Source organism: Abrus precatorius, unplaced genomic scaffold (assembly GCF_003935025.1).
Source record: "Abrus precatorius isolate BTA unplaced genomic scaffold, Abrus_2018 Scaffold3, whole genome shotgun sequence".
Taxonomy (NCBI): domain Eukaryota; kingdom Viridiplantae; phylum Streptophyta; class Magnoliopsida; order Fabales; family Fabaceae; genus Abrus; species Abrus precatorius.
The window spans coordinates 15,788,558-15,801,821 of NW_020874373.1; positions in this window are offsets into that span (position 1 = coordinate 15,788,558).

Here is a 13,264-nt window from a genome sequence, read left to right on the forward strand (position 1 = left end):
TCTTACCTTTGGATTTTTGTGCAAAATTTTGGGATTTGTGATATCCAAACCGTGTGCATGCAGCATAGGGTATTCCATGCACTTAACTTGCTGAATTTTACTAACTTTGCCTACAAGCTTTCCCAAAATTCACTATTCATGCACTAAAAACCGTGACACCTCTTTCCTTGCACCAATTTACCAAATTCACTTCAGCTTTTACTCACTTAAAACCGTGTGCAGTTTTTTCAGTTTGGAAGTCTTGCTGAGCAAGCCAAAATGCACATGTTGAGTGGCAATTGGTCACTTAAAGCTTGAACCTTCCATATAAATAGATTTACTAATTGAGATTAAGCCTTTTGGAAGCCAAAAACCGAGAATCTCTCTCTCTTTTCTCTCTACCTTTCTCTCACACTTTCCACTCTCCCAAAGTCTCAAACTCTCTCACTTTCTCTCAAGAAAACCGAGAGCTTGCAACCCCTCAAACACCACCACTCCTTCATCAAAATCACTCAAACACCTTACCTCACCATCACTAACTTCCTCCTCCTTCATCCTTTCAATTTTTGTGTGGAAGGAACCCACTTTGGAGAACTTTGAAGAACTTGGCTGCTATTTTCTCGGTCCAGCAAAGCTTTCCTTGGAGATCCATCTATTCCAGCCCTTCTTCATTTCATTTCACGCCTAAAACTCAAGGCAAGGAGGAGTTCTCATCCTTTGTTCTTTTATTTGCTTTCCTTGGTTGAAAACTTTATAAAATCTTGTAAAGGTTCCATCTTTATTTCCATTAACCTTGATCAAGCTCATTGCACCATTTGCATGTTGAATTCTTCTTGATTTCTTCACTTTATTTACCTCTAAGTTTGCGGTTTATGTGTAAAGGAGGTGATCTCTCTAAAAGCTTGCATTTTGAACTTTTGCATGTTGTTTATTCCTTGTGTATGTCTCAGTTTTTCACTTCTTTGGATGAGTTTGTTGTTCCGATGATGATCCACCCTTGACATTAAGTAACAGTGAGCTTGGATGACAATATCCTTCATTTGCATGTTGAGTGTTTGCCTTGTACCCTATTTGATCTCTTTGAAATTTTCGGTTTCATGCTTAGATGTGTTGATTTCTCTCAAAGCTTGAAACTTTATTAAGTGTTTGCAATTTCTCCCTTGAAAGTATTTCGGTTTTGTCCTTGCATGTTTGAAATCCTTGATTTCTATGATGATCCACCTTCAAAGCCATGATCCATGAGTTTGCATGTTGTATTCCTTCACTTGCTTGATGGATTTTCACTTGAAAATTACTTAATTCACTTTTAAAGTCTCAGTTTTGGTTTTGTGTGAAAAGATTCTTTAGAAAGTTTGAATTTTTAACCCTTGCATGTGACATCCAACCTTTGTACGAAATTTTGGACTTGAAAATGTGTTGGAAATCTTTTGTACAAGTTTCGGTTTAGAGGTTTTCTTGCTAAATCTCTTGAATAAACAAAAATCTACCCTTGAGACCTTGGAACCGTGAATTCGCATGTTTTGAACATTTTGTTACCAAACCTAATTTCATAAAAAGAACCCCTTTAGCAATTTTGAGAGCTTGAACACTAAATTGCACTTGTGTTGTCTCGGTTCACACTTTTTAAACATAGTCCTTTGCTGAAAATTAAAATACTGCACTTGGATGATGGAACATGGTGTTTGCATGTTGATTTTCTCTAATTTGCTTGTTAGTGACTTGACAATTGATGAGATTTTGGAGGTTGGACAGTTCTGAAAATTTTGAGGAAAAAAGGTTGAAATTAATTGATTTGGAACCTTGGTATAATATGAAAAGTTTGTTAAGAATAATGGGAGAAAAGGTTATGAAAGGAAGAGTGGAAATGGACTTGGATGGTCTTGGTTTTGACATCCAAAAGTGTTGCAAAATTTCAGAAAAATATCTTGTTTGTACCTTACATTTTAAGGAAACTAAAACTGAATTTGAAAGTTTGTTGTCTTGATTTGAATGCCTTGAACCGTGTGGGACTTGGTTGAGTGTGTGATTGAATGATTGATTATAAAATTGGTTGTGATTGACCTTGATGTTGCTTGGTATTGGTACTCGAAATTAGTGATGCTTGCTTGAATGAGTTGCTAGAAAAATGTAAGTGATGTGAAATAATGTACTATTCATGAATTGTATTATTCCTTGAAAAACTGTGAAGAGGTTGAATTGACGCTTGGCTGGAAAATTTGAATGACTTACTATTTATTATGATTATGCCAAGAAATGTTTATGTTGATAGTGCTACATGCATCATTTGCATCTCACTACCAAAGACTTGATGAATTAAGAGATTGTGCAGCGAAAAAATAATTATACAATGATATATTGATGTTAATCTAATGCCCTTAAGGGCTGAATTATCAAAAAGGACCTTGGACCTAAATGAAATTATTGGGGATATTGTGAATTTGACTTATATTGAGTGGTTGAATAAAGAAAGTGAGGAACCACATATATCTTATAAGAAAAAGTGTGAAAGTCTGAGAGGATAGAACTTAGAAAAATGGTGGAATGAATTGATTTGAGTTAGCAGCATAATAAGGACATAAGGTTGAATTGTTTTCCCTAAATAAAAGTAAGAAGACCGAGAGGTAACACCTTTAAATCTAGTGTAAGTTAAATTGTTTGGTTGATGGTTTAGGCAGGGGATAAGTTTAATAAATTGTCCACTTAAGGAGAGAAAAACTATGAAGGAGAGATGGAGAAAGCAAGAGTTTGAATTAAAAGAATTACGGATAATCAGGGGATAGAGGTTAACGAGAATAATGAAATGAATAGGATGAATTTGAATGGTGAAATTATAAGGATTAAGAAATGGGATGGTGCTGAATTTTAAAAGAGAATGAAGTGAGAAAGAGAAATGAATTATGGAGGCTTGAATGATTCGCCTAAGTTAAGGTCCAAAGATGTAATATGCTGCACTGAAGTTATCCATGAGTATGAAATTATAAAACCATGAGATTATGAATTTTGATGAGAAATTATATGCTATGTCCTGAGTTCCTGAATTATATTATCATGAGAATTATTATTATGAGCTCAGTGAGATTTATTGTGAGACTCATGGTATCTATTTATCCATGCTAAGGCATGTGACTCATGGAGATTATCTATCCATGTTGCTAAGTCTATGATGACTTTTAGCTTGATGCTATATGCTATGATTTTAAGTCCGATGTGACTTCTATTATATCTGCGCAACAGCCTGAATGGCTGGATGATATGAGTTGAGAAAACAATCACAAGAAAACTGAAAATGCTATTCATGCATCATATATAATCTTGTGAAACGACTTGATGGCATTACAGAGGCACAATTGTAGGTATTGGAAGTTCGGTCCAAAGTAGATCTTCTGGGATGGCCAAAGGGGGAACATCCGACCTTAGTGGCACATGGCAGCTGAGCTCCCTATAGCCGGGTCGTGACCCGCTTGCAAGACCTTAGCCAAACCTGACGTGAACTCCATAATACTAGGGTCGTAGAGGTCCATTCCTGAACGTGCCGTATGGCCTTTCACATCAATGATGTGCTATTATTATTTTTTCTATCTATTATATCTGTGCAGAGTAGGGAATGAAGTCCTCCGATCGCCACACGACTTGAATTTATCTATCTATCTCTATTGTAAATGCTGGGCAAGTCGCCAGTCATAGAGATTTGGGATCCCCATGCATCATTGCATGCTAATAACACAATGAGTGACTATATGAGAGAGATGAAAACCTGCATTCATGCATCATATGCATTATTATTAGGGATGGTTGAATACTTGTGAAATTGACTATGATTGTGATTACATTTATTCCCCTATTATATGCTGAACTTTGTATGATGCTGAGTGAGAATGGTTGAATGGATTTGTGACTGTGATGCCGCCTTCCTTGGGGTTTGGCTATGATTGATGTTTGTGTTTGGAGAACTCACCCCTGTGTTTGTGTTGTTCGTATCATTTTTCTTTTATTTATATAGATGAACAGGAACAAGGTGAAGGTGTTCATCCTTCCTTCTGAGGATGACATATGGGTATTTGATTCCGCAGCTCAGCAGAGCGTCTTCCGCGAATTTGCTCGAGTGATTCATGGAGTCGATAGTGGAGGTTCATGGATTACCCAGTATACTGCCGACACACCCATTAAGATAGTCTTCTCTGTACTTCCTGGTGACACTCAGTTACCTTACTCTGCCTTGTTTGCTTCTCCCACACCCATGTCTGTAGACCCCCGTACACCTACTGCGAGATCTACTCCTGCACCTGCACCATTCTCTTTTATGTCCCCCACTTCTCCACCCGTGCCAATGGAGAGGGATATCCATGTGGTGGAATCCTCCATTAGGTATACCACCATGCCCTCTTACATGCATCATGCACACCCATCTACTTTAGTTCCACCTGCTGCTACTCGTTCATCCCCTCACCCTGCTAGATGGATAGAGGAGGATAGTGGAGATTCTGTGGCTGCGACTCCTAGTTCCGCTTCCCCGACATCATCTGAGGAGTCTGACCCTATTGAGGATTATTCTCCTCTTGATTGATGTTATTTTATTTATGTTGTAGTGGAACTGCTCTTAGGGAGTTGAGTCTATTTCTATTTTACTTATGCTGTACTTGAACCATGTTGACCGTACTGTTGAACTATGAATCTATCGTTTTCGCAAATTATATTTAACATATTTGAGGTATCTTTTGATGATGAGTTGTGATGATTTGATATGAGTACATTATTGATAGTGAGCTATGGACTGATGAAATGAAAAGGGTATATGCATGTTAACTCTCTTCTTGAAAGAGAACTATTGTTGCAAACTGTATATGTGAAAGAAAAAAAAAATGACCAGATTTTGGTGTTTTCTGAATTATCATGTTATAAAGTAGTTATCAACAATGTAGTGAACTAGGTCGCTACAATTCGCATAAAATTCTTAGGTGATTTTCTTCCACCCATTGCCAGCACAAGTGGTGAAGAAGTCCCAGCCTCTTTTCTGAATTTTCTCCTAGAACTGAGGGTAGGTGCCTTCTTGAATTTTGAAATTCCTATCCTGCACCAATTGCCTTCTCAAGATGTTGGTCTTGAAGTAGTTTTCATGTTCAACTAACCAGAATCAAGGGTCATGTGTAGGTGGAGGTCTAGATGAGGAGGCACCAGCAATTTTGGTCCTCTTAAGTCTTGGAGGATTCTTCCTGAGTATGTTGACCATGGTTGCTGCAAAGAGAAAAAAGAAAGAAGTAATGAGTGAATTGTGTAGTGAATTATGCAAAGTTATGTAATGAAGATGCAGTGCAACATGTTGACTCTGCTGCCAGAGTGAATGCTATTGCATAAAGTAGTAACTACTGTGGATTCTAGACCCGTTATGGTGGTTATGTAGCAATAAGTCAAGCGCAGGTGCAAGTAATGTAGAGAAATGCAACTGGTAGTGGAAATGTAGACACTGGTCAATTTCATGCAACAAATTACAGAAAGAAAATCATTCAGGGGAAGAGTGAAGCAGCCCCTATAAATAGAGTGGGGATTATTGCAAGTGAACATAGTACTTTGAAAGTGCAAGTCAATGCTAATTCAACAGTGAAAATACCTGAAAAATTCATGTCACAGACCTTATATGCACAACAAATGTCAGAAAGATCATGGCAACTATATGTGATGCATTTCAAGGCAATTGACTTAAGCAACTCATACATATGCAAAATGACCATTATTGGCAATAAAAGTGATTACTTCTAATATGTAGAATTTCAACCAAGAGGTGTGTGTGTGCAACAATTGTTCATATCAAATTTTTTTAGCAACTTCCAATGTAGATTTTATGATTTGGCAATGGCAAGAGTGGAAGTACAATAGCACAGTAAACAATCCACAACACAAATAAATTTCAAAAGAATGATCATGGTGTCAATAGTTCACACAAAATAATTGTTGTCGTAGTTGACAGTGGCCACTTCAGAGGATGGAAATTTAGATCAAATGCAGCAGAGTTAAAAATCAATGTAGATAATTAGGAAAATGAAATCATAGTACAGAGGAATCACTTGGCATCAAAATCGAACCTAAGACAGTCACAATTGCATTAGAACACACAAAACAAGCACCATCACAAATGGGGGTGGCTATCCTACGGTTCGACAATGGAAAAATACAACAAGTTATCTCAATTAAATACCTCCAATCCCTTTCAATCATACAATCATACTCCAAATGATAGTATTTATCCAACAATTTCAATGCATAAAGCCCCAAATCGATATCTCCAAACGACAGTGATCACTCTAGGGTTTGATCAACCAAAACGCAGTGAATTGAATCAAATTAACATTCCTAGTCCCTTTTAATCATACAAGCATGCTAAAAATCTCATTTTCCCTCAAGCAATTTCAACATAGAAATCCAGACTTAAAGACCCCATTTTATTAAACGAAGAACCCTAAGGTAGAAAGAGGGGAATTGAAAAATTACCTAGATTTTATTATGAAATTAGTGCAGAAATATAGAAGTGGATAAACTTAAGCTGAGAATAGTGAAGATGAGGAGGGGTGAGTGCAGAGAAATGGGAGGAATGGGTTTTGAAGTTTGGCAGAGAGTAAGAGTGAAAGTGGGGCCTTCAATATATATAGGCAATGGGTGTGATTACTTTCAAATCCATAATGGACACGTGCATTGGGCTCTTACCATATAATGTTGCGCGTAGCCACTATGAGAATGAGAGTGACAACTACAAAGAGTGCCATTTTTTTCAAAAGTGCAACATGGGGTTGCGCGTAGCTACTAGAAAAAAGGGAGTGGCTACGCGCAACATGTTTGCTCAAGAAGGGTCTCTGCATAGCCACTATGGGATTAGACGTGGCAATTACAGAGAGCACCTAATTTTCAATGTATCTGCGCGTGGTCACTATGAGATTGAAAGTGGCTACGCACATTGTCGTTATCCCAAAAGCCTTTGAAAGTGGTTACTATGAAACTGAAAGTGATAACTACAGAGAATAGAACCACATACCTCTGCTAAAAGTGATTACTATGAAAATTAAAGTGGTCACCTCTCATGATGAAATTGAAACTTCTTCCCTAAAGTGACTATGTTGTGAGGTGGAAATGATCATTTCTCTGTGCACTTGAATTTCCTTGGATTTATGCATGAATCTAGTTCAAGATTTAAAATTTCCCATTGTAAAAATTTGAGAATATGCAGAAAATCATGTCAATGAACAAGCATAGTGCAGAATGAAGAGTTTTAGCAGTAGAACTATGCAAGAATTCATCAATTATTACAGCTTAAACATAAGACTTTTATTAAATGCAAAAGAAACTAAAAATTCCTATGAACTTGTGAGTTGCCTCTCACACAACGTTTCTTTACGTCACTAGCTTGACATATGAAGTGAATTACTCAAGCCATGGGCTGCGATTGAGATTTGTCCAAGGCAAGTGTAGGTCAATCTCCTCAACTTCTTCCAAAGTGGCTGAAGTTTGCAAGAATGGCTTCAAATGGTGCCCATTCACCATAAATCTTTTGTTGGTGAAGTCACTTTGGATTTCTATTGCACTATGAGGGAATACCTTTGTGATTGTGAAGGGTCCAATCCACCTTAATTTGAGCTTTCCAGGCATAACACTACAAGAAAAAATAGATTTAGCTACAAACAATTTTCTAGCTAATCTGTAGCTAATCCCTAGCTAATAAATTTAGCTACAGATTAGCTACAGAATTATCTGTAGTGTAAAATAGTTCGCTATTTAGCTACAGAGCTCATCCGTAGCTAATCCATAGTTGATTATTCAGTAAACAAAATAACAAGTTTGTAGCTAAACATTATCTGTAGCTTTGTCCGTAGCTATTCTGTAGCTATTAATTTTTAGGTCCATAGCTAATCCCTAACTGATTTTCAATAAACAAAATAACAAGTCCGTAGCTAATTAGCTAGGGATTATCCGTAGCTTAATCCATAGCAAAAGTTTCTAACTATTTCATAGCTATTCCGTAGCGAAAGTCTCAAACTATTCTGTAGCTATTTCATAGCTAATCCATAGCTAAAGTCTATAACTATGCCATAGCTAATCCATTGCTAATGTCTTCAATTATTCCGTAGCTATTCCATAGCAAATTTGCAGCTAAAGTTTTATTTTAGTCCGTAGTTATTCCATAAATGATCTGTAGCAAAAGTTTATAACTAGTCCTTAGCCAATCTGTAGCTAATCTGTAGCTAATGTCTTCATTATTCTGTAGCTATTCGTTAGCAAATCTGCAGGTAAAGTTCTATTTTAGTCCGTAGCTATTCCATAGCTAATCTGTAGCTAAAGTCTCTAACTATTTCATAGTTAATTAGTAGCTAATTTGTAGCTAATGTCTTTAATTATTTTGTAGCTATTTCGTAGCAAGTTTACAGCTAAAGTTTCTATTTTAGTCCGTATCTATTCTGTAGCTAATTGGTAGCTAAAGTTTCTATTTAGTCTTTAACTATTTTGTAGTTAATCCATAGCAATTGTGTAGTTAATTTCAATCTAACATCTTATTCATTATTCAAAATTAACTTCTAACCACAACATAAATAATTTAAAGACCGCTATATTAAATATCTAAAGACTGTAAATACAAGAAAAATGTATTAAATATCTGATCGTTAACATATAAAGAAAGTTTAAATTCAAGACATACAAACATAAAGATAGTAATCAGTCTAATCCTAAATCATTGTCATCATCTCCTGCCTCAGCAACTTGATCTAATGGTTCTTCACCTTGAGAGGGTGGTACTGGAGTTAAATTTGGAGCTTGAAGGCTAGTGTACCGAGATAAAATTCCCTCCAACATCGGTGCCAACTGAGACTAACAAAAGATGTCATTGTTGCATTTACAGCTGCATCTATAGCTACTTGTGATGGAGTAGAGACAGAAGAGGAAGTAGCACATGCATGGGTTGTAGACATTGATGATCCACCAGTTGACAGCTCTAAGTCGTGACCCAAGCCATAAACCTGTCCCTTTTTTGTAGGACCTGCAACCTCTAACCACACATTTGGGTCAATTTTAGGATAAGATGATTCTTCACCATACTTTTGTGACATTGCATTATCAAGGTTGTCCTGCATATATTACAAGCAAAATATTTACCAACTCTACAAATAGACTTTATCTATAACTTATATGATTATACTACAAGAGCAAACAACACAAGATAATGTAGTGTCAATCTAATACAAAGGAAAGAATGTAAAAAAAGAAGCCGAGAGATCATAACAGTACAAGAACACCAAAAGCATCCAACAATATAATTATTATATTACAACTCTATATTCAATGATAAGGCCACACATTCATTACTCACTGTGAAACCCAAATAGATATTATTGATAAGTAATAGACAGAAAGTCCTCCATGGCTAACAACACATTACCAAATTCAAAACAAACAAAAGATGTACATCACCCACTTGAGAATAATATTCAATTCATTGAAAAAGAGAAGATAACTATATGTTTCTTGAGATCTTCAATCCATATTACAAAGTGCACAAGAAAAATAATAACAAAGCCAAGAATCCTGAAACTAAAATCTTCAACAACTAGGATAGTAAAATCTCCCCCACATACGAAAGTCAGCAAATGAAGATATCTATACAAGAGAAACAGCAAAACCAAAGACATGGGCAGCTAATGATAATATACAACAATACTATAAATCATATGTTCTTATATAGCAAATAGTATAAAACAACTAACAGTATAGAAAATTAGGTTTAAGCCACATACAGCAAATTGCTTAGAGTGCTCAGATACAAATGCTCCAACATTATTCTTATGTGTTTTATGGTATACATCTCGATAAGAAACATGCTGGTTTTTCTCTATCTCCTGTAATCAGCATTCAATTAGATAGAATACATAAAAAAATATAATTACTGAATCAAATTTGTTATACCATCTTCTTTTTGTGTTCACGAAAACTAATGGATCCTCCTGTGTGCAACATTACATCTATCATGGAGGCTCTATTCCTCCGAGCAACTTCTGACTTCCTTTGCCATTGAGGGGACAACCAGATGTCAACTAATCCATCCCAAACTTCAGTTTTCATCCCCTTAGGCCTATGACCCTTTGCATCAATCAAATTTGTAGAGTTTGAAACCATTAGTGCTTTAGCCCTTGCCTTTTTCAATATGTTTGGATAGCGATCATTGCATGTCATCTCCCATACATGTCTTGCCATATATGCATATATAAAAAATTTAATTAAGATATTACCATAAACTCTTGAAATAATGCATCTTTCATATCAGTGGGATAGTCTTTCCACCTTTCTGTTGAGCTGGGCATCCTCACTAACACAGAGGACATAATGCTACGAGTTACCACGTGAGGGACAAACCGTCTCCTATATGTTGTGAAATATATGGAAATAAAAATATGATACATAATTAAAATTATAATATTACTATTACTTACGAATTAGAAATGGCCTCTACAGATATAACTTCCATCCTATCAGTTACACAAGACTCAGTTGAACTATTGAAGTTGGGCCACCCGTCATTGAGTAAGGTATGTGGGTGCTTGCAGTTAACAATTCTGGAGATGGAGAAATAGTAACAGGAGTAGTAGAATCACATGGCCTGGCAACATCTAATGGGATAGTTGGTGGGGCAACAGCTGATACAGTAGCAGCTGGTAGGGAAGCATCACCTAACATGTTTATTACAAAAGAATTAAAAATATTATGCAATACATTTAAGTGGAAAGAAATATAAAATTAATTATTCAATGTGTAATAAGATATACCATGAGCAGGCTGAGAAAACTGACCTCTGCCTCGGACTCGTCGACTGCCTCTACCTCGAATCGGCATAAATATCTATACAATGTATTATATAAGGTAAAACACAAAATGGTAATAAAGATGACTTTGAAATAATTAAATAATTATAGAAACTACCATTTGCAAGAAAAATCAAACGTACAAGAGTCACTACTTGAGTCTGAATCAAGTAGTTCATCGTCTGAATCCAAGAACTCATTATGGTCAATTTCTTCATTGTCATCAATAAACTGATAAGCAAACGGAGAATGATTCAAATTAGATAGCTCATCTACATTCACTTCTTCCATGGGATTATGTGCATCAAGTAAGCTAATCACTTCATTGTCTAAAGTGATATTATGTACTCCTAGAGATTCATCATCTTGGTAATAATCGGAAGTAGATAACTTATTAGATACTTCACCAAGAGACTTAAATGACTCATCCATGAAGAGTTTTGCTCTAACCTTACAAGCTGCCCACTATTGGCCATTAACTCTACTTCCACTTACTGGGTATTTCGTGTAGTATACTTGTTATGATTGCTCAGCTAATATGAATGGTTCATTTGATTGAAGTAGTGATCTACAATTAACATCAACCAGTCCATATCTTTCATCAACCTTAACTCCATCAATTGGATCAAACCAATGACATTGTAAAAGAAAGAGTTTGTTCTCATATCCTAAATATGAAAACTCCAATATATCTTCAAGGATTCCATAGTAGTCTAGGTTATTCTCACCATATATACTACCTCTAACATATACTCCACTATTCATGGTAGCTTTATTTTCTCCATATTCCTTAGTATGAAATTTATACCCATTAACTATTAAGCCATTATACGATGTCACAACCTTAGAAGGACCATAAATAAATTGTCGAATCATTGGGTCTTCAACACCACCATATTGTACCTTAGAATTAAAAAGAAATAGAAATTCTAATAGAAAGAACATTATTGATGTCTTTATAAAAATGACGTATACATGAAGTACTCACAAGTTCTTTTAACCATCTACAGAATTCCTTATCCCGAACTTTTAAAATTTCATCATCGGTGATATTGGGATTTGTTTCCCTTAATGACTCCTCAAATTGTCTAATAATTAGAGCAATAGTTAGTAAATATATATATATATATATATATATATATATATAATAAAAAAAACTTCTTACAAACTAATAATTGAGAGGACTTACTGAAGATAGGGTTCCATTTCAGTGTAATTTATAAGCACGTAAGTCTTTGCAATTTCAAGTTCTTTATCAGTCAAGAATTTCTTATGACCTCTTCCAATAGGGTGACATGGATGTTGAAAAATAGAGAGACATTTGTCTTTAAATATCTCCCTACCATCATCATTCCGTGGAACTTTAGTGCGCCTTGTTTGTATGTGTGGAACAAAATGTATTGATGCAAAATTTGAAATTTCTTTTAATATATATGCTTCAAAAATAGATCCCTCGACTCTCGCCTTATTCCAAACCTTTCTTTTCATGTACAACATGCATCTCTCAAATGAATACATCCACCTATACTGCACAGGTCCTCCAACCTTAGCTTCATAAGGCAAGTGCACAATGAGATGTTCCATTACATCAAAGAAGGATGGTGGAAACTCTTCTCCAATCACATAAACTTCAAGATTCTCCATAATCGAAGCACGAATCTTGGTTGCGCAAATCATTCTAAACAAGCAACAAAGTTCTGTTATTGACCCCAAATAGGCCTCGATATTACATCACAAAATGCTATAGGAATTTTGAATAAAAGGACTTTTTGACCGACGTAGAATTCTTTTCTTGAGATCATCTTGTCATCGTACCTCTTGGTCTTTTCTTTGTAAATTCTTGAGTTCTCATTGGTATTACAAGTCCTCTAGCTCTTGCAGTTGCAACTTTCTCTGCTCTCCAGCTGAGTCATAATGGGTATTACAAGTCTTCACTACCCAGTATTCTTTGTGTTCCACCTCAACTGGCAAATGGTAGGCTTTTCCATAGACCACCCTATATGGTGACATTTCCAAGGGTGTCTTAAATGAAGTTCTCTGTGCCCATAAGGCATCATCAAGCTTGCAGCTCCAGTTTTTTTTTGTGGGGCTGTATTACTCTCTCTTGTATTTTCTTGATTTCTCTATTAAAGAGCTCAGCTTGCCCATTTGTCTGTGGATGGTAGGCAATGGAAACTTTGTGTACAACTCTATATTTCTTAAACAAGTCTTCCATTGTCCTATTGCAGAAGTGACTTCCTTGATCACTAATGATGACTCTAGGGATTCTAAACCTGCAAAACAAGTTGCTACGGACAAAATCTACAACAATGCTAGCATCAATATTCCTGGTGGCCTTAGCTTCCACCCATTTTGAGACATAATCAACAACAAGAAGTATATAAAGAAAAGCAAAAGATGAAGGGAAGGGTCCCATAAAGTCAATACCCCAGACATCAAATATGACACAATAT